Source organism: Nasonia vitripennis, assembly GCF_009193385.2.
Source record: "Nasonia vitripennis strain AsymCx chromosome 4 unlocalized genomic scaffold, Nvit_psr_1.1 chr4_random0006, whole genome shotgun sequence".
Lineage (NCBI taxonomy): Eukaryota > Metazoa > Arthropoda > Insecta > Hymenoptera > Pteromalidae > Nasonia > Nasonia vitripennis.
The window spans coordinates 1,098,349-1,125,052 of NW_022279641.1; the positions used below are offsets into that span (position 1 = coordinate 1,098,349).

A 26,704-nucleotide genomic window follows, 5' to 3' on the forward strand; every position below is an offset into this window, starting at 1 on the left:
ACCGCCAGGCGGGACTTTTAATTAAACGTGTAATGCAATCGCGTTTAATTGCGATATGCGAGAGTCCGCATGCCGAGATGTGCTCTCATCGCACAGGGCGATGCGTGCGTGTCAATTTTAAAGGGGGTGCGATGACTCTGATCTTTTTTTGGTAAGTGAGAGGCTGTGCGCAGTTGGTATATGTGTTTTTTTCACGTCGGGAGAGGAGAGCTTATTTTTAATGTCGGGAGACGCAGACGCTTTGTACTGAAGATACGGTGTGATCTTTAAAGGGGCCGAGTCGTTTGAGGGGTGAGATTCAGGATTAAGCTGGTATGAGTGGATTTTGGCTGGAATATAAGCTCTTTGATCGATTTTTATAGTTGAATGAAAAGTGCCCTACACTGTTATATGTAACGTTTTTTATCAAGTATCCCTCGCAGATTAACACAAAATAGATGCCTTAATTATTTTCATTGACCATGACGACTCTGAAGTTGAAGTCATGTCCTTTGCTCGGTTTGGTTGACGTTTTCATAATTCTTCCTCTATAGAAGCATAATTAAGGAAGAGAAAATCAGGTATAATACTGTCATTTGTGCAAAAAGCACGCGTTCCAACTCTCCCCAGCTGTAAAGCCATTTAAAGAGCTAACAACTGTAAAAAAAATACAAAGTTTGTTAGCCGGTTAGCCCAGAAAGTCGAGTCAGGATTCAGAACTTTTTTTCAGCAGCTTATATATACTAAGCTTTAAAACTTTGGGTATTTTACCAACTATAATAACAACAAATGCAAACGTTATAATGTACCGTTATACCGAAAAAAAGAAAAAACAGCTCCAGCATTTAATTAAACGAGCAATGCAATCTCATCATCAGACCCTATTTTTCGGGGAATGCAGCGGGGAAAAAAATGCTCTGGCGCAACAATCCTCTCTCGCGCTGCATAATATTTCACAGGCTTTCGCGCTGATTACACCGTGGGATAAGAAGTTTTTCTTTCGAAATAATGGAAGACCGGTGCGCCGCAGCCGAGAGGGCGATATTAGGCTAAACGGTCGTTAGTCGCGATGATGAATCCGCGAGTGAGGCTCGGCTCTCGGCTGATTTATCGTGATTAGCGTTAGTGCCTATTTCGCGAGTGCCCTCGTAATTTCTCGCTGTGGCGATATATTAGTCCTACCAGATATATGCGTGTGCGAGATTTTACGAGAAGTATTTCCATCGATGGCCTTTGATTCATTATACGAACTATATTGGCTCTAAAAAAACGCTAAACTCGTGCATACGCGAAGTGAATTACGCGCAGCGATATAACAGACCGCCACCGCCGGCAGTTTCTTAATCGCGTGTGCACGTGTATCGTGACAGCGTAAACGGCTTTGAAAATTGTTACAAATGAATCCTCGCGCGTAATCGAAGCAAAAATGTATACAAATAGCCCAGGCATTTGTTTAAACCCTTGTAGAGCATACACAGTGTACAGCAATGCCTATCGCGCGCACTTTAATGCACTTAGCTCGCATTTTTCAGCCTCGGAGCGGAGAGAAAGAGAGAGAGAGAAAAAAAAGGAGCAAATCTCGCGCGCAGCCGCGTTAATTCGAGATTCGCGTGACTGGCCGCAAGCTCGTAATGAATTTAAAAGCTCGACGTGCTGTGTGTGCGCGCGAAGCTCACGTCTCGACTTTTCTTGGAGTATTATAGTCGGGTCGTCGATCAAAATTAGGGGCGATCGGCTGCGCATCTGCTATATCCGAGGATTTATACAGTGTGTTTCAATTAAAAGCGCTCTCCTAATTATACGCACTGGACGCACTTGTATTTTAATTGTTTGCGACTTTACAATTAACAGGCTGTCGACGCGAGAGTAAATAAGTCAAAAGTTTGAGAGCATAAACTCTCGACTGCGTTGCCCGGTTTAAAGTGAAATTTAACGAACTTTTTCAGACAGAGTGCCGTTTGTTTCTCCGTATACTAATTTTGAAACGCGAAAAGTTTTTCCCTTGTTTTTCGGATGAAAACACGACGTCGGCTCTATATATTTCATGATGAAGTTCTCGCGCGCGACGCTTTGAAAGATTTGAATAATGCATTGTGTTGAAGCTTGGCTATTTTAAATAGTAACAACAGAGCCGTGTTTACCGACTTCGCAACAATGGAGCCGCTCGAATAAAAAAATAACATCATAATTCATAGACGCATCCCCGCTATATATTGTGTACCAATAAATGATTCTAATAGCCGAGACGGTGGCAGCCCATCCATCAATCCACGCCCGTGTCTTCTCCCGCAAGTGTCCCCGACACTTAGCCCGAAAAATCCTCCCAAGACTTTAACATTCCATCCTCGCGCGTCAAACGCGTGACTCACGCGTAGGTTTGTGTGACCCGTCCACCCCCATATAGACGGCGTGTGCGACATTGAAAACCCGCATGTCCCAAGGAGGAAAAATCAAGGACGGAGAAATTGAAGCTGACGTATCCGATATAAAGGAGAGGAAAAATTGACGCGTACATAGAGCCGAGTGCGTAGGTATACGGGAGATGGAAAAGCCGCTGGTCCCCTTTTACGTCTCTATTAGGGGCTTCGAGTGCTGGGTAAACCGATGGCGGTTTGTATTATGCCTCTCGTCGGCCTTTCTGTCTGCGCGAGTTTCGGGTTCTCGCGCTGCAGTGGGTTAATGTATGGGGATAGTGCGCAGATGGATCGCCGATATTTTTACAGGGTTCGGAGTACATTGGACATCTGTTTCACCGTTATGCCACTTCGATCGAATATTTCATCGGTGAATTTTCAAAGCTTATCGTGCTTATCTGTACGCACTCGAAGCAATGTTTGCTCCGCGTAGTTGGTCATCCCAACGTGGCATAAACGTTATCAGTCGAAAGTATCATCTCTCTGCGCTGTATTTTCTCCCTGCAACAGCAACGAGATGTAACGGAAATATTGGAATCAGAGCCGAGGCGATTTCGTCGCCAGCTTTGTCTGTTCATTATTCGGCGTCTACCTCCCCATGTACTTTCCCTCTCTCTCTCTCTCTCTCTTATTTTCATTATCTATATCTGCTCTCTCTCTCTCTCTCTCTCTCTCTCTCTCTCTCTCTCTCTCTCTCTCTCTCGGTCTCCCCCCGTCCATATCCGCCCGTCCCTCTTTCGCTGTTTGACGCAGATTGCTCGAGGCGCTGATGAGAAAAAAATCGAAAAATACGACGCTCTCCCTGATGCAGCGGAACCGTGGACACGGAAAAAGGTAGAAATTAAAATCCCACGGGCTGGAGGACGACCGGGAGTATAAAACATCGCTCTCCTGCGTATCGATTTCGAATATTGCGCCATTCAAGAACGGCGGAGGGAAAGATGTTCACGATCAATTGGAAAATGTTTAGCTCTCCACGTGTGTGCTTTTTGTATACTTGCAGAATATTAATTCATCCTAGAAAAAGCCAAACAAACCAAGGAGATACCGATCGAGAGCGCAAGGCATCGTCACGAAAACCAGTTATGCGCCGCACGTGTGCTTTTTGGGCCAGAAGTGGCCCTCGAGTGTTGCTACGTGCACACATTGTCGAGCCCGCGAGCCTTAAATGATATTCGCAGATCGAGTGGCGCGATAGGCATCACTCGAGGGCCCTTCAAAATCACACAATAAAATTGCGGATGGAGTCGAACGGCAGGAGAAGTTTTCGTTCAGTTTTCGAGGGTATTTTGGAATAAAAGATTAGAGGTATTTTCGAGTGGGATTATCTCGTTAGCTCGACGATTAAACATTACAAGAGGTTCCGTGCTAGAGGATTTTCTTGTATATTAAAAGTTATTAAATTTTTTTAGCTCGTATGAATATTCAATTATTTTAAGAAAGTCGCACATGAATGGTATAATCTAATCAAGAATATATCACTCTTTGAAATTTTTTGAATAGTTTTTAAGAAAAAAGACTACGTGCTAGAATACTCCCAAAATCTGTCTCAAGATACGAAATCCGCTCGCTGAAAAGCCTCAACGACGCTTCGCGAAAAATTTAAGTGCAGTTCTCTCTCTCTCTCTCTCTCTCTCTCTCTCCCTGCAACCATATACTCACGAGTAGATACCCACTACCACGGCTATACGCTCGCTTGCCTTTATGAATTTGAAAACGGCGCAGCAGCAGCCAGCAGTGTTTTTTCGTAGAAAAATGGAGCTTTCCGCCGGTCGGAGAAAACAATGGGGCGCGCGCGCGTATACTGTTTCCCTATATAGCCCTGCTTTTCCTTATGCACTAGAGAATTTTTCAGCACGCGCGAGCGACACCTAAACAATGAAACGCGAGCAAGTTGAGAACGAGAGCGCATCCATCGACGGAGAACTAATCTCTTAAAACCGGTGCTTTATGTTCGCGCGAGCTTTCTCTCGCTCATACCAGTCTGCATCTAAGGGATGCGGGGTTGCTGTAAATGTTGGACACTTTAGAGAGATGTTTTTCTAAGCTCCCATTTCTACCGCGAGTCTTGAAGAGAGAGAAAAATAGGCGCTGTTCTACGGAATATTGACCCGATACTGGATCCATCATAGCATCCGAACGATCAATTACAGGCCTCTCCCATCCATTTCCCTTCCCTCGGATTTTCCGACGGACGCGTCAACTCCATTCAAGAATCAAAAAGCTCCCTTTGTGCAGCGCCATCGGACAGAAATAAAAGGCACTCCCTGGCGATATCGCGGGGACAAAGTGAGGAACACAAGGATTTTTGAAGGATCGGAAAAATCAGCGCCGAAAAAAAGGAGCTAAGGGTTCGGTCGTTTGTACGCGCGCGCGGTAATTGTTTATTTACGACGCGACACGCGACCCATAAAACTTGTCCGCGGCTCCACTCGTAAATTCGCTCGCTGAACGTCGGTATAGAGGCGCGCTCGAACGTTGACGCGCCTGTCGAACTATTGCGTCGCTTTTACTTTTTCCCCCGAGATTTTAGAGAGCCGTTATTAAATGGTCTTTGAAAAAAAAACGCAGTAAAGATTCAGAGGCGCCAAATTCGATATGAAGTTTTACAATTTAAAAAGAAGCTTTTGTTCGAGATCTCCTTCTCAGCATATATAACATGCAACGCGATGACATTCCAAAGCGAGCATCGCTTTGAGAATGAAAAATCTCCTGCGCATGTATCTCAATCCCGAGCGCCATTCCTTATCCTCAAAGACAACACGGCCTGTCAGCCTCGAGAAAAAGCTCGGCCGATCGATTTCCCGGGAGCTGAACCGATTCCATCCCAGACGAAGAGCGTTAATTTTTCTCTCCGACGACGCTTATAAATTTCTCGGCAAATAAATAATTAGCCTGGGCGAATCACGCATTCCGACGGCTCGCTCCGTCTCTTTCTCTCTCCCTCTGAGCAGTTTAGCCTCAATTGGCATTATTTTTAGTCCCGCAGCCGGGAGAACTTTCCGCCTCTTTGTTTTGCACCCCTGCGCGCTTTTCATCTTTCGCGCGCTGCTTCCTTTTTTTACGTTCGTTTCGTCTGTCGTGTGCCGCCGCGATAATTAGAACGATCCGGGATGAATACCAGTTCGCTCGCGATTTCTGCTCGTGGTGCCGGTGTCGTTTAATTAGCTTCGCTTTGTCGCGATTCTACTTTTTGCGGGGTTGGCTCTGTTCTTGTGCTTGAGATTTATTTTTGAACCCGGAGTGTGAGCGGTATTCACTTACGTTGGACTTTTACAATGTATATTGATGAACAGCACGCCTGAAAAATTTGTTTTACTCTAATTGCAGCCAACAATTGCTTGATTGTAACACTGAGTGAGAGTGCTGCCCAGAATACCAAATTTCAATCTCGAATAACCATAATAAATCGTTTATTTTCTGTTTCAGGTGAGTACAATAGCCGCGACGCTCGCCACAACAAAAATCCGCCTCCCTAAATCCTCCGTAAGTACACGCAAGCGCATAAGAATCTATAAATAGCGCATAAACGCCCACGCCCAGGCCCTGAAAATAGCGCAAAGCGTCGACAAACGCATTTACAGCCGACGCGCCAGAGCCAGCGGGGTACACGAAAAAGCGACAACAGCGAATTCCCAGATTACCGGAACAATGCTAATTAAGGAGTGTATATTTTCGAGCTACCCCAGCAGCGACTTGGCTGGCTGCCCGAGCGCGAGAGATGAATACGAGGCGTAGGCGCGCGTCGAGCGGAAATGCGATAAAGGGTTAAAAAAGCGCGGGAGGAAAAAAATTGGTTTATCGATATACGCAGGAGAGGCAAGCAGTGGTGTGGGATAAATTAAGCGGATTCCGCAGGCGTTTCTGATAAATCGCGCTTTTTACGATTAATCGAACGCCGCTTTGCGATCGCGCGCGGGGCTGTATTGACGGCGTGTTTGCCCGGCAGAAATTGGCTTCGACGCCGTGCAGTATAGCGAAAGAAGCTGCTGCGACAATATAGCTACAGCCGCGAGTTGGAAGTTTATCCAACGCAGCAGAGGTACATTTTACCTGGAACAACAAGAGCATCCTTGGAAGAAGAATTTCTTTCCATAAGCTATGTTTACACAAACGCGCGCTCGCAGCTGCGATTTCGCGCAGGTACTTATAAGCGCGCTTCAGCTGCATAAACAAAGCCGGAAACCAGCCCGTATGTATCAGTATGTAAGAAAGCGAAACCTGTATAACATACGTGCGCAGACCGGAAAGTCAGCCTATCTCTCTCCTCCATCGCCTTCCAATTTCCCGGTTGGCGGAGGCTCAATTAGGCGTTTGCCGCGCAAATTCGCATATGCATATCTTCGTGCGCGTGTCTCAGCTGTTCCGCGGAAGAGACAAGAGAAAGCATCACGCGCTTGCGTAAATGTCTTATTAGAGTCGAGAGAGCTGCGCTGATGGAGCGAAATCTCACGTAGTTGATGCTCCAGTTTGCTTCGTGCTACTACCTCGAGAATTCTGCCCTCGTATAGTGATGTGTGCAAGTTCCTCAGCTTTCGAAAATAAGTTTCTCTTCGTACACAATCTCGCGCAAGACAATGTTGTTCTCGCAGTTTGCATACACAGAGAGAGAGAAAGAGAAAGAGTCGGCCCTATTCATCCCCGTCTTCCGGCCGTCGACGGTACATGAGAGATAGAGAACAAAAAGAAACGGCCTCGAAAAAGCAGTGGCATCTCTCGCTCGAGGATGAATCTCCTAAATCCGGGGACCGCTTCCGGGCCTCTCCTTAAACACGACACACACAATGCCGGGCATTGTTCCAGCCCTCGCTTTATCTTTCTTTGTATAGGGCTGCGCAGACACTTAATTTCGGCCATTTAATTTTCGCGGAAGGAAGGAAAGAACGAACGTGCCCCTAATCCGGAATTTACGCAAGTGGCGAGAGCTCGCCTCTAGCACTTGTGGCTCCGAAGATCGGACGTGTGATGGATCACCCCTGGAGAGGGAAAAATCTGAGACGTCGTCGCGCGCTTCGTGGACCGGAGCTGACTTTGGCGGAGATGTGTCCTTTCACGCGCGGGTTAAAGGCGACGGGCAACATTTTCCTTTTTCGGAGGGTAAACCGGCCTATTGATCGGTTGATGGATGCGGTTTTTGCGCATAAAAGAACCTGACAAATTTGACTAATCCACTCGTATATAGCACTTAGAAATACACGATCCCAGCGAACAATACCCCACCAGAATCTCGGAAGCAGCGATGTTTTTATAATAAAAACAAAATCCACGAAACGAGTTTCCGATCCGACATCACACCCCTGCAGTCTCCCCCGACGCGGCGGCTAGTCCCAGCGGAGCCAGGATACACACGACGTAAAAAAAGCTCGGCAGAGCGTTTCGCGTAATTTTACGTTACGCGCGCCTCGTAAATACGCATAGCTCGGCTCATTTTTCTCCCGCGTCATTTTCGGGCTTGATGGAGAGCCTCGCGCTCTCTTAGATGTTTACGACTCTGCATACGCGTAGCGGTGCGTGTGTGTACGCAGAGAGAGTCGGCGAAAATGCGGCTAAAAATGGAATAAACCATTTCCGGCTCGGCTGCGTATCTCTATTCGTCACTGTCAATTTTCCTGAGTGCAAAGCACGATAAAAATCTGAATATCGCGTGTACTGCTCGCTCGGGGGCTGTATCATCATAGTTTTTCGGGGGATATATCCTATATACATTATTTCGCGGTTCGGTGCTCGATGCGCAGCCGTTAAGGTCAAGAGTGTATCGTATATATTGAAAAGCGTGGGAAATTCGAATGCGGATTTATCGGGATAGTGGAGGAGTCCGTATCGACGTTTTATGGTATACGTACCCTTGCGAATTATCGTACTCCGGCAATTTGCGAACTTTTTTATTATACATATGTCGGTCATTGGAATGAAAATCCACACGCGCAAACCTCGCAGCCATCAATGGCAAGACAACAACGGCCGTGACAAATCGCGAGCAACTCAAGCTTCCGGCTGACAAAATCAATTTTAATTCATCTGCACGCAAGCTCTCGATGACCGGCTTGCGGAGCACGCGACAACAAGTGCAACAGAAGCAAAAAGCGCCCTTGTCGTTCCCGAGACGAATAAATGGCGTTCTCGTGATAATGTCGCGGAAATACACTCTCCAGTCTAGCAGTACACGGTAGTCGCGACTCTCGAGTGCAGCTCCGTCTCCTTCTGCAAGCGCAACGGCGTCGCGTTGAGTAATCGCTCTCGGGCTTCCGCTCGAGAGCCTCGAGTAGCCTCGCTCTGTCAGCCGGTATAAATAGCAAGCAGACGAGCGAGAGAGAGAGAGAGAGAGAGAGAGAGAGAGAGAGAGAGGGAGAGAGAGAGAGAGAGAGAGAGAAGCAGCTCTGTCAGTTTTGGGGCTTTCTTTGCCATCTAGCGACGTGTGCTGCGGATCGTCGTTTGAATGTTGTCGGGGAGAAGATTTTTGCAGACGCTCGGCTTGTTCGTTCATTTATCGCCGTATCGGACTGGCTTCCTGCGATTTGCCGAGTAATTTCCTTTGTGATATTATCGAGTTACGAGTGCGGTCTGCGGTATCTGATCTGCTAGATCGTTCGTGATTGAGCGACGCATTAATCCGAAATGAAAAATCCGAAGTTATTCTTGTAAAGCTCATATACATAACTGATGACGAATCAATCGTTGGCGTCTGGAAGAATGAATTATTTTGAAGATAAAAGTCGATCCAAAAGGCTCATCAATGCGCGGACTATTTTTTGCCTGACTTTCATAGAAGAGTAAAGGTGCCGCATCTCTACCTACTCAATAGTGCAAGCCTCCAGAAAGAGGGCTTCCGCGAGTATGAAATCGCGACCACAGGTGCTTCCGCCGACGGAAATAATTTTTCAATCATCCGGAATTCTTTCGCACGCATCGTAAAAAAACTCGTCAAAGCGCCCAATTAAGCCTTCGGAATAACCCGGCGCACGTGTACCCTCGGTAATTCGGCAAAGCACACAGAGAGCCTGGCGCGAAAAAATTTCGGCGATCCAGTCGAGCGCAACAAATAAAGTGCATCCCCGGGGATAGCGAGGGAGACGTGACGCCACTTGGCGCGTTGATAATTCGAATTAGGGACTTGCTGGAGCGAGAGAGAGAGAGAGAGAGAGAGAGAGAGAGAGAGAGAGATGTCCTCAAACGACAACCTTCCGGGAGACTAGCCGTTTAATTCGATGGCAAACTTCTGGGAGTACTGCGCATCGATATTGGATGAGTGGCGTCGCCTTTGAGGGATTGGCGCGAAGTTTATATCCCTGATTCTTCAAAGGAGAAGATTTGGAAATGATGGATTACAAATGGAAGGGAAAATCGAGAATATAATGAAAGTCTAAAAGAGTGTATCCATGTCAATCGAGCAGTGAGTAAGTCGTCAAAAATGTCGTATCACTTGCGGATTATTCCGATGTCAGACTGAATATCTATTGATAGCGTTACCAATGTAAATTATGCATTGCGTTCACTTACTCAAGAACTCAAATTTCGACATTTTGCAACGTCAATCCAATGTTAATCATGCATTCGCGCATCCACTTCACTTACACCATTAATGCCTGAATATTCCACATTACTGACTAAGTATTCAACATAATTATCACCGAATCACCCCTAAAGGTCCCCACTGAGTCCGGAAACTCGATTTCCTGAAAAGAAAAATTGAAGTCACGTCGCGCGTGGCGCTTTAAAAGTTTCATGCACAAGTCATTATTTCGCGCTCCGCGCGTTATTCCTGGCCCGTCGCGCACAATTCCAATCAGAATGCCAAATGGGAAAACAAACTCGAAAAAGCATAACCCGGCGCGAGAGATATCTTTAGACAGAGCGACGATCGCCGGGAATGTAATCCGAGAGATAGAGGAAGAATCGATTCTATTCTAATGTCGTTAGAAGAAGCAGGAGGAACGGAGGAGCTGCGATGGAGAGCGTATAGAATAAGCGAGAGAGTGCTGCTCAACGACGTGTAATTCGATTCGGGGGTCGACTCATCGACTCTTCTAAATATAATGCTAATTGTAATAAACAATATTTTTATTTCATTTTAAAAGATCTTTTCAATGGCTCTGATAATAGTCGCGCAGTCGCAATTCAGACACGCAAAAATATAGTAATGTCATCTCGTTTCGAGCGAAATGCGATTATTTGCTCTCCAAACGACATTCGCCTGTCAATTACTCGGACAATCCGAGTAAATCTGACTTGTCAAGCTGAGAGCAAAGAGCTCGCTAACGAAAAACCTTTTTAAAATTAAGGTCCGCGAAGTGCGCTCGGAAGAGCATTTTATGCAAAAGACACTAAAATACGGTGAAATCGAAGAAGACGGCATTGTAATGGCGCTCGAGATGCGCATTTGCCGAGGATAAACGTGAAACGTCTTCGCGACGACTGATTTGCGAAAAGAGAGAAACCGGCAGTGGAAGAGATTATATTTCATTCGAAACTCGAGAAAGAGAGTGGCTGGATGGAAGAGTTTCGTAATTTCGTTATACCGTTCCCCGGGATTTTGAGATTCATTAATACCCGGCAGTGCACTTATAATTACCAGGACACTCGATGCATTAAAAACTTTAACCATCTCGATTTTAATATTCATCAAAGCGAGATGGACTAAAATGAAGAATCGAAAAATCAGAAAAAAAATTCTCATCGACTGCTAACGATAAATCGTTTGCTGAAGGTAAACAAGCCCCGGGACAATATCATCAGCGGCGCACAATTTACCGCTCTCGAACTCTTGAACGAAAAAAGTTCGGTTGAAAGGATCCGCAAGCCAAGCATCCCGGTTTAATAAATTCAATCTCGAGCCAAAAAAGCCCGAGATGATATTTGCCGCAATAATCGCGGCTTGATTAAAAAAGCTCCCGGACGAGCAACAAGTCTCGGAGAAAATTTTCACGCGGCGTGCCGAAGAAGAAGAAAAAAAAGTCGGAAGTTCGTCCGAGGGACTCGTGACTGAATGGCGAGTAGGAGAGCGTATATAAGGGAAAAAGTTGAGAGGCAAAAATTGCGGGAGGTTGTTCTTTCCATACTTGGACGAGAGAAAATAAAAAAAAGAGAACTGGCTCTGAAAAACAGACGTCTTCTAACCAAAAGCTCTTGCGATTCTCGAACTGAAGACTCAATATTGAATTAACAAAGCGGTGCTGACAACGAAACAAAGCACAGGCACACAGTTGCAGAAACAAGCCCGCGAGAGCAGAGAACAGGGCAAAGTGGCCAAGACTTTCCAAGCGGGCGAGTGTATATACTTTTCCTGTTTCAAGTGCTGAAACAGAGTTTGGCTTGGCGAAGTCACGCTGTACGTATAGCCACTTACTTTTCCGGGCCGTCAAGTCGAAAGACTAATTAGCGATAGCATTCTGCACTCGCGGCTTTATTCGTCGCGAATGAATCTTTTTCATAAATTATGAAAGTATGGACGAGAGGCGCGCTTGATTAATAGAGAGCCGCGCTCTGGAAAAGTTTTGAAATTCAATCGGCGCGAAAAGTACAAAGGGTTCTATAAAACCGTTGTTATATGAAGAATTCTACGAGAAAAATGCCATTTTCTGGTTGGAGAGACCAAAAAAATCAAATGTTGGGACACACTCCCGCAACTTTTTTTTTCTTATTGTACATGTTTAGAACCATGCAAAACCACGTTCCAACATCGAAAAAGTGCCTTGTGACACTGTTTTCTAAGCGCTTCAAATTCGTCGAAAAATAGCCATTGTTCAGGGGCATGTGCCTAATGCATAAGGGCACAAACAGAAAATGTATTACTACACGGAAAAAGAGCTTCAATTAAAAAAAAAATGCGTTGAAAATGCTTGATTTGGTCAAAAGTTACGCACAATTAAAAATGGGGAAAAATCATGAAAATTGCAGGATTTTTCGAAGTCAAAAAATTTGTATCTTTTTACATGATTTTCCCCATTTTTTAACTGTGCGTAACTTTTGACCAAATCAAGCATTTTCAACGCATTTTTTTTTTTCGGTCTCTCCAACCAGGAAATAGCATTTTTCCCGTAGAATTCCCCATATATTCTTCGGGATATTCGAGTTGAGTTTAGCCTCTTTCTTCGGATCGACGCGACGAGGATAATAATTTTGAGTCGTATGATGCAACTAAATAGTAAGACAGAAGTGGCCTTTGTCGAGACATTGTTCGACTGCCTCGAGCTTTTCTGCGCCCTATATAAAACGGAACACAGAAACAGACGTGTAAACCATACCGTTATAGTCATTAAACGAAACCCCGTGTTTGGCTTCCCGAAAACACGATTTTCCAGTAAAGCCATATTAAAAGACTGCAGCATCAGCGAATAACGAAGCGAACGAGCCAATCCCCGTGTGTTTTTGTTCAGAACTAAAAATCAAACAAGCGCACATACGCAGAAAACCGATAAATCCATAACGCGCGCAAAAACAGAGTCGGCACGGGATTTTTCCTTTTTCTCGGTGGAGAGAAAAGGAGGGAGAAGGAACACAGGATTCCTCGCTCGAACTGTGGAAAAAGCTGGCTACGGCGACGCCGGGCTAAAGAGACGAGACTGCTGCTGCCGGTGCCGGTGAAAAAGCGTCGCGGAGAATTCAAGAGGATCGCGCGTATTTCAAAGGATCGAAATCCCTCTTCCAACGACAAGGCGCGGAAAAGCTGTACGGCAAAATAAAAGCCGGAGAAAAGGAAGAAAGACGACACGGGGACTTATAAAGCATGGTTTGGCGAGGGGATGGATTAGAGTTTATGTGTTCATTATCAGTCGTGCACTTGGAGTGTTTTCAGCGATGCTATAGCAACTTTCTTTAAAATGTCGAGAGATTATTCGAAAGAGCGTGGAAAGTTTATGAGTAGCTGTCTAGACAGTTTTATCAAGACAAATAAAGTTGTTCTGCATGAAAAATTCAGTAAGCTTGATCCTTTAAGGATTTCCCCATGTTACTCTGAAACAAGCGCAGCTTGATATGAATCGAAAATATAATAGTTGATTCCACAGATGTCTTGGATAAATAGAGGATCATTTTATGCTTTGCTAGAAAGGATGCGTTCGGCGTTGAAAACATTAAGTCGCTGTCTGAATTCATTAGCTGAATAAAGGATTATAAGCTAGATCAATAATCTATTCTGACCAGAGTTTCAAAAGCTTTTAAAAAAACAGATAATCCGTTATCCAGATGAAAATCTGCCACGACTGTCGAGAAAGACCGTATACGCGAGACAGCAAACACGGCGAGTACCACTCGGAAATAAACTCAGCTCGATTGCTAGTCAGACCCATTGGCCTACTATCTCTATAATTCGACTTCAGATCTCCCTTGAATAAGAAAAAACTATCCAATCACCCGGAGCTACATTTAGCAGAATAACATTACCCGGTCGCACCTCTCCTAGGACGATTAAAGCTCTGATTTATCCAATGAAATAAGACTCTCTCTCTCTCTTCTCTCACTTCGCGTTCGATTCAGCGAAGGAGGAGCGTCAGCTATATATATAAGCGCGAAAATTACGAGGAAGAAGGCGAACTCTTCGGATCGGAATTGCGGCAATCGATTCGCGCTGCTCCTGCGATAAGGCTGCAGATTTGTTTCAACGCCTCGGGGCTAAGATCGATCAGACGCGCGAGTTCCGCATAGGTATACATGGGGGAAAGAAAAGACGATCCGAAACGGCCCATCTTTCTCGCGTCTGCGAAGATCGACTCATTCTTGGACTCTTCTTCCTCTCTCTTATATTCTTTTCAGCTCTTTCGTCTCGATTTTTCGTGACATTTAATTTTCGATGCTATAACGAGGTTAGTTATCCCCGCGAGATTTGAATTCACCCGAGAACTGCGACGCACGCATTATGACGTAAATTGCGTATCGGAAGCTCGCGAACTGAAATACCGAGTAGCGAAGCACCAGGAACTCGGTCTGCCGCGTCTTGATGGAGGCGCACTTGCGGGAATATCGTCTTTCGGTTCTGTACCGCGATATCGGACTGCGGAAGGCGTTAACTCGATATAAGCTGGAAACAGAAAACACGTTCACAGCTGGCAATCGAGGTTATTGAATGATTAATATCTGGAATTACGGGAACCGTAGTAAGTCTCCTCTGAAACATTAACGATAACCGATACGAATTTACAATCGACCCCCTTCTTCCCTCTCTCGCTCTAGCACCATCAGCATCCCACTCCATCAATAGCCCGTTCAATCAATCAATTACCGCCTCTCCGTAGCTCCTTTCCTTCGTCTTCATTAACCTTATTCTCGCGGCAGGCGGGCAGGCAGGGCTCCTTCGCGCTCCTTTTTCTCCTCTCCGGTCTTATCTGGCCATAAGCTCATGCAAATGCAGTAGTAGTGCAGCCGGCAGTTTGCCCCCTACTTTGCATAGGTCTGCTGCATCGCCTTGCGGCGATCGTGCCTCGGCATATAATCCGCTCTCTCTCTCTCTCTCCCTCGTAGCTCGTTTCGCGGTCGAGGCGCAAACAAAGTCAAAGGCTTCCCTCTTGCCGCGCTGAGATCATTTTCGGGGGATGGCGTACACCTTGTTACTCCTTTTTCGCCGCTGGGATGATGCTCGCTCGCGCACTGGAGCCAAAGAGCTTTGTGTGTTAAAAGGCCAGCACTGCCGCCGCCGCTGCTGCTGCTTCTGCTGTGGTTTTCGGAGTCCGTGTATAATCGGGCTTTTCGATGGTCAAGTGGCGGAGTTTGAATCAAGCTCCTTGTTTATTTATGCATGCGCGCGTGAGACAGAGAAAGAGCGAGAGAGGTGCCGTAGCTTTTGGTGTTCTGAGGTCGAGAGCCATATGCCTTTGAGGAGGGTTTCGGTTTCAGGTTCCTGATTATATCTTGCGAGGCTTGTCGCTCGTCATTTTTGAAAAACCTTCGCCAAGACCACGATGCGATGTACAACAACGTGCTGATACAAAGCAAACGTGGCTGTGCGTGAAAGTAGCGAAAGCCCGGCGACTAGCGACCGCGAATATCATTAAAATCCCATCATAATTTTTCACCGAAACCGCTGCACACACGAGAACGTATACATGCTCACGCGGAATTAATCAAACGCGTCAAACACACGAGAACTCATTACCATTAGCAGAAATTATCGCGGTTCTCCGTGCGCCGCTATACGGCTTGCATTACGCCTATTTAGCGAGCCGCGTGCATACAACGTCGTCTCTCTCTCTCTCTCTCTCTCTCTCTCTCTCTCTCTCTCTCTCTCTCTCTCTCTCTCACTCGACATTAGTAATTTAAATGCCCCGCGCGCTGTGGCAGACGCCGAGGAGAAAAAGAGGGTACAAAGCAGGGGTTGAGAAGCCTAGGGATGAAAAAAAAATACACACGGCAGACTCAATTACACGACGCCGCGAGGGAATCGCTTTGAGCTCTTATAATTTGCGCTGCTTTTTTCGAACTCTCACGTGCGTCGCGCGCATCGGGTTAATTGTGTGTCAGTGTTGCACTCCGCGCGGCGTCATTAAGTGAATTTCAGAGAGCCGAACAAGAGGGAGTGGTCGCTTAACGCGGCGGAATTAACGCGGGGCCAAAGTGGCGTCGGGGACATGCAGCGCTATAGGTTTGATGCGAGAGCTGATGATTGAAACGCTGCGGGGAGGTTTTGTAATGTTTGGCCGGATGCGGGCGTATCGTCGCTATTAATTTTGACGCCTATGTATAGAACGAACAGATTTCGGAGGCAGCAGCGGGCACTGCGGATACACCGCCTATATATACGCCGCTTGTTTATACGCTGTGTCGTTCTACACTGCCTGATGCGCCAGTTTGCTTATCTATATCATTTTACACGTTTGTAAATTATGCGTGCATAACTGATCGATCGCGATGCGCAAAATGAGCTTGCAAACGTCGAAAGCTTCGAAAGCTGCCACCTCGAATAATATGTACCTGTATTCAGCTATATCTTTCAAAGCTCTCCTTTTCTGTAGGAGAGGGATCTGAGAACGTCTATCTACGAAGCTTGCGGTTATATCATTTCCCGGGCATATCCACGCCAATTAAACGACGCGTCCAATCAGGTGAGCCGCGCGCGTGTGCGCGAGAGAAATGCGGAAAAATGGCTGTTGTATACAGGGCAGCCGAGGATGGCGGCAGAATGTGGATTAGAGCTCATGGGAGATCATTTTGAGCCGCAACGCACGGCTTGTTGCGGTTCCCGCGGATGCTTGCGATACTCCGACACGTCGAGATAGTTTTCAATTTCAAGGAAAGTCTTTATGCGGAAGGAAAATTTGTTTTTCGGGGAAACATTTTTCGGAACCCAAAACCGCCGGCGCTCAAATGAGAAATTTGACGGGAATTTCGAAAGTTTAATATCATCGCGGTTATATTACATGAGGAATTGCGAGAAACGGGGAAAAAAATTCCACGAAACGCGGGCAAAGTAAGTTTGCGTTCGTTTCGAAAAATTTTTGCTCTGAGATGTACAAAGTGAAAATAAACGGAAAGGGAAGCGCACGCACGCGCGCTTGAAAGTATACCGGGAGAAAAAAGAAGGAAAAAACGAGTCGAGGGGGAAAGACGTGCGCGGAGATATATAGCATGTGTTAATTTTTTAAACAAAAAATGTAATGAAAGAAAAATTGAATAAAAACAGTCGCCTCGGGCCAAATTAAATGAAGCGCGGAAATTCAACTTCGCTAGCAAAGCAGCGAAATCCGTTTGAAATGGAATCCGTCGAACGTGACGGCGTTTAATTCTTCATAAAATACTGCAGAAGCGCTGAAATTAATCTTTGACAGATGAAGCAAACAGTTCGCTGTTCTTCTTTTTCACTTTTATATTCAATCGAAAGCGCTGATTACACGAGATCGTTCGCTACCTTGCAATATTCACTCATAATTCGCTGAAGCTACAATACGCTTATTAATTGATTTGGAGCATCAAGCTTGAAGCTCTCATCGTGGTGAATTAGTTAATTTTATACGTAACGGCTACGCTGATAGATGGCTCATGAACGAACAGTATAATGCACCCTCGATCGCTATAGATTTTAAAATTTAATTTAAAAAATCTGTACAAGAATCAATCAGTTTCGCTGTGCGTATAGCGCGTGTGGGATCTGCGCACCGAATGCGAATTCTTCAGCCAAAATTAATGTAATTCCAATCAACGAGATTACCGACAACGAATTTAAATGGCATTTGTTCCCTTTCCCATGCCTCGGCTGCAGCTAAGAGCATTTCGTGTAAAATGTGAATTCGCGCGCGCTTTCCCGCGATTCAGCTTGATTACACAATGCAAGCGGGAAATTCGAACAGCATTAAACGCTCGGCGTAGCGCTTTTCGCTTCATAATCTATGACGAAATCAGCTTTCATTTATTATGAATAATACGATTCGAAATCGAATTTTCAGGAAAGCCGCTGCCCGATCGATCATCGCGCGCTTCCGCCGCTGATAATTAATTTATCAGCCATTCTCGTGTAAATAAATGATTACCTTCGAAGATAATAACCACACCTAGCATATAATAATCTCACCGAATCGTCGCGCAGTTGTAAATATAAAGCGCGCATTTAATAATCATATCGCGGCTGCTGTCGACCATCGCGAAAACTGCGCCCGCCCCCGCTCTCCGAGCTTATCCCGCAGCGTAGCTCCGTTAATCAGCTTACGCATCGCGAGAAACGTCGCCGAAATTCCCAAAGCCGGCAGCCGGGCCCCAAATATTTGGAGAAATCTATCGTCCACTTAATTACATCGTCATCGCGCGCGGAGCCGCAGCAATTACCGCTTGCGATATCGAGATTCAGAGGGCGCTGCCCGCGTGGTACACGACGCGTTATTACGCGCAAGCCTCGGATGCCGGTGCGATTTAACGTCGCGCGCGCGGCGCAGCAGCTCTGGATCCTCGGTTATCATTATACGCGGAAATTCCCACGCAAGCCGATATCTCTGCTCCAGAATGTTGTGCAGGAGGGACATGAAGGCGATACTCCCTGCGTACGTGGGAGGGTTTTTACGAGATTTTGGGGGGGGGGGGGGGAAGACGAAGGGCCGAGATATAGTCCCTGCATTAGAGCATGATTCCTGAGAGCTTTATTCTTCATTTTTTTTACTTATCGCAGAATTCTATTGATATGGAAAGTTCGCTCTGAAGAGACGCATCTTCGCTTTCCGAAATGACTTGTTATGATGACCGTTTTTTAAAATATAATATTACGTTATTTTCTCTACTATTAACTTGCACGTGCCATCAGTTTAAAGAAAAGCAACTTGGCATGTTTTTCTCACAAACGCCATTAGCGGGACGAAGGTTTTTATTTTTTTTTATTTTTCAAAAAATTACAACAGTAAAAGCACTTTCGGGAAGAACGTTATCGTTCGGGCGGTAGACGTACTCGCCCACGGGAAAAGTCACTTACTTTTGCCCCTTGTTGCATAATTTTGTGTTGAAAGCGTAAACTTTTCGTTGTATATTATTTCTACGTTACCTTGCAATATTTAATATGTTTAACACAGACCGAGCAGCTCAGTCAAGCTCTCGCTGAATTATCGGAATTTATCTTCGGCTGAAAATTCAAGGCTTCGAGGAAACACTTTATCGATATAACCTGTCAATGGGTCGCACATCCGGCTGACATCGAAATTTCTGCCGGCATATTAAAATTGAAAATGCACCTTGGCTCCAGCGCGTATACACATCAAAAATAAATAAGGCAGATGAACGATTCGCGCATTAATCGAAAAACTGATATTAGTATAATATTTCGATACAAGTGCGCAAAAGTTGATTCTTGTACATTTCGCGTACGCTGAAAAATGTGGCTTTGGTCGATACACATCAAAACCAAAAATTAATCGACCTTGAGCTTTTCCAGCTGATTCAATTCAAATCACCCTAAACGAAATAAAACACGATTCCGCACGTATGAAATAAATACATGCGCACGCATATTACGCGTGAAAATTAAATTTCTGGGGGAAAAAATTCGGAAAATGGAGCATTCAGCTGAAAATCAATCTCGAACACACTATATCAAAGCTCAGCCCCAGGTCCATATACTCGTTTGTTCGGTCGAGTCTCCCTTGCAGCGTTAACAGCAGGCAGTAGCAGCGGTGCACGTGCGTTTGATTCCCGTGACACGAGAAGCCGGAGGCGGTATGAACATGATGTCCGATCGGAAATGCGAGCCAGCGCCGTATACGCCGGGTCGTGAGCTCTAATGGACGAGTGGAGAGAAAGCGAGGCGGACTAAAAGCGATACGCGCGCGCGCGTTTAGTTCGGAGGATCGCGTGAGCCACTGAATATCGATGGGCTGCCCGATGATGATGTCTTATCGCCAGGATAGCGCACAAAGAGAGGACAATACGCGCGGACTAAGGGGTTGAGTGGAATCGACCGGCTGGAGATGAGTATGTGATTTGGGCTGTCGGTGTGGCTTTCTTTGATGCGGCGCGTACTGTATCTTTTCCGTCACGCGATTCTCGAGTTCAGAACACTTATCGAGTCATGACCAAGCTCCTCTTTCCTCAAAGGCGAAACTAATCCCATAATCGTCATTTTTGACATTTGAGTTTCGCGCTCGAATTCTCTACACCAATCCACAATCTCGGAATCGAACAATAACTGCGACCTTGAAACAACCCGAAAACTCTCGGCGGCATCATGAATCATCGATAGAATCGTAAAGCATCCCTACAATAAACAGCCGCCCAAGAATCGGCATATAGGTACAACACGATCGAGAGAAAGGAAATAATGGAGATCAGGGAGAAAGCGAGTTGTGCGTAGCATACGTTCGAAGTACGAGGCTAATGCACGTCGACCACACACTGGCCCGCGGTGCACGAGAGGCGCGGATATCGCCCGGAGAAAGCGCCGAACGAGCGGTAATGGAATTGGGGGGGGGGCAAAGCGCTTTAGCGAAAGTGAAACATCGGCCGGGCTCCATAAAGAGAATCTACCGAAAGCTACTATGTGTTTTTCCCATCGACGGCTCTTTGTTTTCCGTTGGGGTTATGATGAGCCGAGTATATATAGTAGCACGTGCATTATGGTCTAATTCACTTTAAGAATACGATCGGATTTTCGTCAGCCGGAGTTCCACTCCTGAACTCGCGGTAATTAGTATTAACGAACACCAAATCGGAAGGTCTAATTTTATGAAGACCGCTGCGCAAGACCCGATTAAATTATTAGAAAATAGTAGTGTCAGAGGTTCAATCTCAGTGTAATCGTACAATTCAATTTCGAACAACATTAGTTTTCGCGCACTGAATTCTGAAAACAAATTTTTCCCTCAAGACGACTGTAGATAGAAAATATGCACTACGCACACACACGTACACATACACCCCACAGCTCCAACACGGATTTTCAATTTCTCGTCGATGCGAGAGAGATACACATGGCCTCTCGACGCCACGTAAATATCTCAAGCTCCTTTCCGGATTTTCCTCCCCGCGCCGCCGGCTGTGTACCGCACGCATCGGGTCTTCGATTTCTCACACCTCCTCAGGTTACAACACTTCGCTCTCGCGCAGCGGCGTGTGTATAGTGTATAAGGATGCGATTTCCAGTCGAATTTCCCGATCAGAGAGTGAGAACGCTTTGACGACAGCGTGAGAACGTTACGCGATAGGAGCTTTGAGCGCATCGATCTCTTGCGCTCGGCAGGCTTGTACAGCTTTGACGAGCGAGACGCGGATGCGCCGCAGCACGGCCTGTCGTCCTCGTCGTCTCCAGAATCTACTTTTCGTTAGCTCCCGATGCTGCAGAGGGTCGACGTGAACGTGCGAGGATAAGAATCGAGAGATACGGAGCTTTTCATCCTCTTTCTTCGGGAGGAAATGGGCCGTGGGAGTTGACAATGTGCGTGAGGTATGTTTTGACGTTTTATTTTGTTTGGGGGGGGGGGGGGTAGCGATTCGGCTCGGTTCGAATCGAAGCTTCCGGAGGATTTAGAAAACGAACGAGTGGAATGTATACGGCGAGCTAGAAAAGAAAATGATGGAAATATCGAGGCACTATAATAACACTTGAAAGTTGGCTTTATCAAAAGTGTCTAAACCTTTTTTGCATAATGCGACAGTTTTACTTGTACGCAAAGATGATCGAAGTACGAATGTACAATATGATAATCAAACCCGCGCGGTTGAAAACCCATTTAATATTCGTTCGGCACTGTATGCATATAAGTTAATGAAATTGTGACGTTACAAATTCACGAAACCAGCGGAGGAGCTTTATTCTGAAAAAAATAATTAAACAAGTCGCGAAACTGTATAATCGGACTACGGAGAAAATCAAATTTATGTGCTATACGCTTGACACATGACATTTGCGCGATTCGATAAGAGACGAGCTATACTCACGTATAGATAAGAAGACGTAAAATTGAGGTCTTCTTTGAACTGCGAAAAAACACTCTTCAAAAACACACACCTCCTGAAAATAAAACTACTCGTTCGCAGACCATAATTTGCATTAAAAGGAATCCCTGACTAGCCGCGTAATTGGCGCGTCCAATCCGGGCGAGTAGGAGCACACGACCATCGGAACTCACTGCAGAACTGAAGAAAGTAGCCAAAAGAAGAGAAAGAAGAAGAAGAAGGAGGAGGAGCTGCCGGGAGTAAAAAGCTAAAATGGAAGTTAAGAGCCGCCGCGAGGAGAGAGAAAGTCTCCCCGGGAATATTTCCGCGGCGAGAGCTGTACGTGTGCCGCGCGGATTAAAAAGCACCGCGGAGGAGCGCCGAAACTTTCTTTCGACTTCTCGCGCGATGTCGCGCACTTTTCTCTAATTTCGTTACCCAACTACCTTATACCCACCGCACTGGGTCACATGGAGGCAAACTTTGGCTTTTGGGTCAATTGTTTTTACGTCTATACTCATATACACGTACACGCACAGACAAACAGCGGAGTAATCGCGACTAAAATTATTCGCTCGACACCTAATCTCGATCGCTTCGAAAACTTCATTGAGAAGCTCATCAGAAAGTACCCGAAGCTCGGGCGCGCGTTAAATTAATAAAATCTCTCGCCGGGAATCATAAATGCAAACACAAAGGGTTCGCCCTCGGGTCCAAGATTATGCGCGAAAGTAGCTCAAAGGCAGCGAAGTTTCGCCTCTTTTTCTCCTTGCTCAGTGAGCAAAGTCTCGCCCCTCGCGCGCGCAGCTATAAGAAGGAAATTTTTGGCAGCTACTTTCCAGCAGCTCTATCCCTTTTTCTTTCGTGCTACGCGCTGCATTGGCTTCTCGCTCTCTCTTTTGACTCAGCGCCGCGCGGCGGAAGCTTGAAAGGCGAAAATAAGGAGTCGATCTCGGGTAAAGGGCCAAGTGGAGGAATAGAGGAATGGTCGGACGCCAGAAGAGCGAGAGGGTATAAGTCGAGTGCGCGGTGAAAAAGGGAATCAAAGCGAGCTGATGCATTCTATCGAATGAGTTGTATTCATAGAATGATATCTTTCTCTCGTTAAATCGTCCCCAGAGCAGAGCTTCCTTCGTCCGACGCATCTGACTTAACCTAGATAAAACATGCGTATACCTACGCTGCAGAAAAACGTGAAAAGGTACACCGAGAGAAAGCTGTCGATAAAACGCCTGCGCGGGTGAAACGCCCCGAGAAGCAGAATGACTTCCATTTCGAAAAAAAGAATCGCAAAGCTCGCAGAACTAAGGGGCGGATCGAGAGGCAAAGTCTCGCGCAGGCTTTCGTATTTACAAAATACGATCTCTTTGGTGTGCGAGGGAAGGGAGGAAAGCGCAAGTGCCAATCGTCGAGAAACTCGGGAATCAGCTGCTGAGTTGAGACGCGCGTCGTCGTCACGTACTGGAGGCGAATTTGCGATCGGTAAATTGCAGCAAAAGCTCGAGAGCTTTCGCCTCCCTGTACGGTACTTTAAAAACTCGCGATGCTTCGAATCTCTGGAATTATATTTCGCTCGCTGATTTCGCATTTCGTTTTGAAGTATTAACGATACATTTGTTTTTCTGTTCCAGGTGAGTAACATCAGCACAGCAGTGACCGAGACCCATACATTCATTCTCGTCATCGTGAGTTATGCAAACATTATAAATTGAGCAAAAATGAATTCGCTTCACCGCGTACTTTCGGAATTCCATCATAAAACTTTCCTTTCAATCCACTCCACTTCACTCCTAGCGCATTAACTCCCCGATGGAAAAAAGCACACGAATATAAGCCGCCTCTCTCGACTGAAAGGGTTGCGCAAGTAGAAAAAAAATCGAAACATTCCGCGAAAAGTTACTCCCCTCGCTATATCCGGCGAAAAGAAAAGAAAGATGAACTAGGCCGGCTCGTAACAAAGATAACGCCGAAGCACGAGAGGCCGGCGCTGCTTTATGAATAAGGCTCTTAATTAATAGCCGAAAAAGAAACTCCGCCCGTCGAGGAGAATTATTAGGGTTGAGGGAGAAAAAAGTCTATACGGATGCACTCTCGAGGTCTATGTACGTAGATATAGCCTGACGATGACTAGTCCAGAGCTTTGTTTCACGAGCCGTGACTGCCGAGTAGTTCCACCGCGATGGAGACAATCTCGAGTCATTTCTCGGGATTGATGAAATAGGATGGCGATTTTACTGCAACTGAGCTTGCGACGTGACTCACGCTGGAATGTAAGACGCGCTTATCTCGATCCCTGCTGCGAAATTAATAAAAGAAAAAGCTTCCACGCACACATACTATCTCGCGAGAAAGAGAAAAAGATTATCTCCTCAATATACATCACGCGGTACAATGGGGTAAGAAGGCAGAAAAGTAACAGTGCGCGAAAGAAAATGACGAATGGAGTACGGAGACGTGAAAGCAGAGCCGCCGCGCGGGAAGAAAAGTCATTTCTCCGGCACTCGCTGCAGCAACGCGGGCATTACGCTTCATTTGCGTTACATTCCTCGGGCATCGCTCGAGACCTACTGTGGAGAAAAGAGCGAGTTCCTTGATGCTTGTCGAGCAGATTGGACGGGGTTTTGCTCGGAAACGCTGAGTTTGACATGCTAACGGAGAGAATAATGATTCCGTGTTTTATCGGCGCTTGGACGAGGATGATGATGGATTAGGATTTTTCTTTTTTTGCTTCAATCGAACGAGTCGTTGAATTTATCGACCTTTGCGTCGCCGACTGTTGAGGAGTTGTCGTAACACCTTAAGAATTATTATTCTTAAAATCACGTAAATATTTTCTAAGAACAATATCAATAAAAGCACGCCGTCTATTTGTGCCGCTTGAAACTCACAAAATGAATACCAAAATTTAAGTACCACCGTCCAATGTTAGTAAAAAAATGTCCACTCCATTAGTGGATATTAATAATTTAATTTTCCTATATGAGTGCTTTCATCGTTCCCTCGCATTAATTAATACTTGTAGTGTGCGCTTATATTAATTGGCCCGATTGACCGTTAATCTCAGTGCCACGTCGCAAAGCTCGAGAGTTCGCGAGCACTGAGCACTGAGTTGTAGGTCGAGGTGGGGTTAACCAGGCAAGTTTAAGAGGCTGTGGTCAACACGCAGGACCTTAGAAGAGATCCGGCGCTCCAAGGGCTAGGCGCTCAGTCGCAATCCAATAGAGACACCACCCAGAGTCGCCAAACCAGGGCCGCCTTCTCACCCTATTCTATAAAATTGGAAAAAGCCATCAACAAGCCTCACCACGTCCACGAGTACGGGGAGGACTTCATCGAGCACTCAAGCCTCACCACGTCAACGAGAACGGGGAGAAATCCAAAATTGTCCACCTCATCACATACACGAGAACGGGGAGGAAATAAGCACACGAGCAGCGCTGCCGCCAGCAAAAAGCCACTACAGACGCATCAACCCGGGCAACGAGTCATCATCACCAAGGAAGAGCGACGGTGTGAGTGTACGTATGTGTGTATCTGTGCGCGATTTTACAGTCTTAAGTTTTATTTGTTTAAAGAGAAACGCATCCATCACTAGGGAATCTTCGATCATAATAAATTTAATAAATCATCGAGTTTCATGCGTCATAAATTAAAGAGAGTTTTCTTTCTTTCTTAATTTCCCTCTTAAACCCAGCCGTACAAAACATCTCAGTCATAACATATTCAAAGTAAAAACTCCCGTTTCGAAAAACCACATTTATCCCAAGCACAATCCCATTCATCAAAGCGCAAGTCTTTACAAATTTACTGCACCACTCCGGTCCACATATTCTCGAACGAGAGTACAGTAGCCTGAGCAGAAGTGCGGTTTTAAAAATTTTCCTGAAGAAGAACATAAAGGGCGCAACAATCGGTTGCGTTGCGTGCTCCGACTGACCGAGTACCTATGCTCACCTCGCGATATAATTCCGCGCGTTAGCCGGAATTTATGCGTCGACAAACAGAATACAGCGCTGCCGCGCTCGCGCGCGGGGCGATTTACGAGTACTGCGCAAAAGTTACGGCTTCGCGGAAAGCATTATGGCATGTATAGGCTATCGGCTTATTTGATATGTTGCATTTTCATGCGCATTATCGTCGAGGGCCTCTCCGATGCACGATATTTATTTCGCCAAGTTGGACGCGCCGAGTAAGCACTTTTACCGCATTTACGAGATGCGAATTTAAAATACTCGAGGTTCTAGGTATATAGTGGTCGCGAGAGTAATGCCCAGCGCGAGAGGAGGAGTAGGTCAAAATTTTCATCCCGTAAATTTTGAAGGGACGGGAATATTTTCTAATTTTCGTTTTAAAACCCGAGACTAATGGCCACTTACACTCGCTGGGCTCTAATGCCATGTGCTCGGGGTGAAGAATTTTAGCGGAACATTTCCGTGAAAACGTCCCTTTTGAAAACTTCGCCGTTCTTTATAAAACTCGCGCAAAGTATGCGATTTGTCATGAAGCATCGAATGGTATTCGATGAAACGTGAAGATATTTACGCGAAGTGAAACATCACGAAACACCAGCGGAGTACAGAGCGAAGAGTCCATTAAAAGCCTCTGAATAACTAAATCGAGAGCTCTCGTTTCGCACGGACGTCACGGCTTGCAACTGCGATCGACGAAGTTTACTGTTTTAATGGCCGGTTGCTCGTTTAATATTGATTTCTTTTGGACGACTAAATGCCGAGAGCCACCCTGTAATCTCAATTACGTGCAAACTGCGAGCTCTTGTTCTTTGCTTTGAAGGTCTCGGCGCAATAAAGTGAAAATGTAAGAACAAAACCTACAATTCCTTCTAACGAGAAACATTTTTGCTTTGTTTCTTATTCATCAAAGTTGATACGAAAAGTACTTACTCTTTGTTCTTTGATTTTGCGCGCGAAATTCAAACGCGATTTTGAGAAAAATCGCGCAGCGTATCATATTTTGCTTCGCAA

General features: G+C 45.9%; 1 protein-coding gene across 13 annotated transcripts in view; it reads left to right on the forward strand.

The window, feature by feature from the left end:
- Positions 1 to 26,704, forward strand: part of LOC100114925 (connectin) — a 237,217-nt gene that overhangs the window by 147,425 nt on the left and 63,088 nt on the right. For 3 of the 13 annotated variants that reach the window (XM_032601996.1, XM_031928347.2, XM_031928345.1), the window contains one exon: positions 24,787 to 25,240. The exons of 5 other annotated variants lie outside the window; for them this stretch is intronic. The gene's annotated coding sequence lies outside the window, so the exon portion shown is untranslated. Of the gene's footprint in view, positions 1 to 5,822; positions 5,880 to 23,353; positions 23,408 to 24,786; positions 25,241 to 26,704 lie in introns of all 13 variants that reach the window. 5 more of the 13 variants (XM_031928348.2, XM_032601997.1, XM_031928346.1 and 2 more) reach the window with 2 other exon arrangements.